The sequence below is a fragment of the Octopus bimaculoides genome, chromosome 22, assembly GCF_046866305.1.
Source record: "Octopus bimaculoides isolate indiv1 chromosome 22, ASM4686630v1, whole genome shotgun sequence".
In the NCBI taxonomy this organism is placed as follows: Eukaryota; Metazoa; Mollusca; class Cephalopoda; order Octopoda; family Octopodidae; genus Octopus; species Octopus bimaculoides.
In genome coordinates this window covers 32,061,801-32,064,300 of record NC_142949.1, presented here as the reverse complement: position 1 = coordinate 32,064,300, position 2,500 = coordinate 32,061,801, and positions in this window count along the sequence as shown.

Genomic DNA, 2,500 nt, shown 5'->3' with positions numbered 1-2,500 from the left:
ATGGAAGATAGCCCCAAGATACACACATTCGTTTGTGCAGATATATATATATATATATATATATACATTCCTTTACTCTGTTGAAAGTTTCAGTCATTTATTTGACTGTGGCCATGCTGGAGTACCGCATTTAGTACTCTGTAAGCCTAGTACTCATCTGTCTAGTACTCATCTGTCTGTCTCTTTCGCCGAACCGGTAGATTTCGGGAACACAAACACACCAGCATCGGTCGTCAGACACAAACACACGCACACACGCGCACACACACACACACACACACACACACACACACACACACACACACACACACACACACACACACACACACACACGATGTCTACCAAATCCACTCACAAGGCTTTAGTCGGCCCGAGGCTGTAGTAGAAGACATATTTGCCCGAAGTGCCACGCAGTAGGAGTGCACCCGGATTCATGTGGTTGGGAGGAAAGATTCTTACCACTCAGCCACTCCTGCATCATTTTGTGTGTGTGTGTATATATATATATATATATATATATATTTTTTTTTATATAGACACACACATATATATGTACATAAGTGTGTGTGTGTTTGATGGATATGATACTCAATCTCTTATGATCGCATTTTCAAAATATTCTAAAAGTAAACCAATGAATTTTGGGTGAAAGATAAAGAAGAGTTCGTTTCGGTTTATAAGTTTTAAACATGTGAAATGTGTTACGATGTATGTGACTCCAGTTCTGATGTCGCCGACAATGACAGGACATACATACACACATACATACATACACATATACATATGTAGATACATACCTACATACATACATACATACATACATACATACAAATATCATGTAACACATTGCTGCTTAATCACGCACGTGCAAACGTACATATTTATATATATATATATATATTTATGTGTGTATCTGTGTGTATGCGTTTGTGTGTATATTTATGTATATATATATATATATATATATATATATATATATATATTTTATATGCATTTTATATACATTTATTTTATATGCATATACACATATATATATATATATATATATATGTGTGTGTGTGTGTGTGTGTGTGTGTGTGTGTGTGTGTGTACATATATACATATATATATATATATATATATATATATATATATATAGATAGATAGATAGATAGATAGATAGATAGATAGATAGATGCACATATATACAGAAACAATATATATATATATGAGATGTTATATACACATGTGTGTGTGTGTGTGTGTGTGTGTGTGTGTGTGTGTGTGTGTGTGTGTGTGTGTGTGTGTGTGTGTGTGTGTGTGTGTGTGTGTGTGTGTGTGTAAGATATATATAAAGTACATCCCGGTGCAGACAATCACATTTACATTATTGAAATTTAACAGAAATTTAAATTGAATGTCACAGAAAGTATCAGAAATATATAGGCTTTTCTCCTAATGTTTAAGAGTATACACACCTCACTATGTGAGCCAATGTGCTTATACATACATATAATATACATACATACATATATATATATACGTGTGTGTGTCTGTGTCTGTATCTTTGTATGTATTTATATATATATATATACCATTATGTATTCGAGTTTGGTATAAGTTGTTTTATTTAATGCCTCTATAACAATGATCTTCATGAAACAGAGCTCTTAACAATATCAGGAACAAAAATAAAACGTCAGATGAAGAATAAAAAATAGTCAAATGTGAAGAAATACTCTCTGATTAATATAACCATTTTGTTGTATTGTTTCTGCAGTTAATTCGTTGTTTTAGCTGTGCTATCTCCCGTTTAAATCCTCCATTTTAATCTCATATCATTTCAACAGCTCGAGAATATGGATTTAACACGATGACGTTAGCAAATCGTTTATATGTGTGTGTTTGTATGTGTATGTACTTGTGTATGATAGAGAGTATGTGGGTTTGCGTTTGTGTGGATTTGTGTATAATGTACTTGTGAGTGTGTGTGTGTGTGTGTTCATATGTGTGTCTTTGCATGTCTGAGTATTATATAACTTTAGATGTATTTTCACGTACATATATATGTATTTATACCTATGTATGAAGATATGTGAATGTATATACACATTTAAATGTAGATAGATGCCTATGTGTATGTGTGTATAAATATATATATATATGTATATATGTATATATGTATGTATATATATATTAAGAGTTACATGAGGCAAACGACTGAAATATATATATATATATATATATATATATATATATATATATAGATATATATATATATATATATGTATTAGTGTATATAAAATGGATGTAGACATGTATAGATATATATGTATATGTTTATATATATATATAAATATAAATATATATATGCTTGTATGCATATATATATATATATATATATATATATATATATATATATATATATATATATATATATATATATATATATTGGTGGGTACAAATTTGAAGTAGTTATTTTTTGATTGTAAAGGAAATATTTTTCCGTTTCTTTTTATTC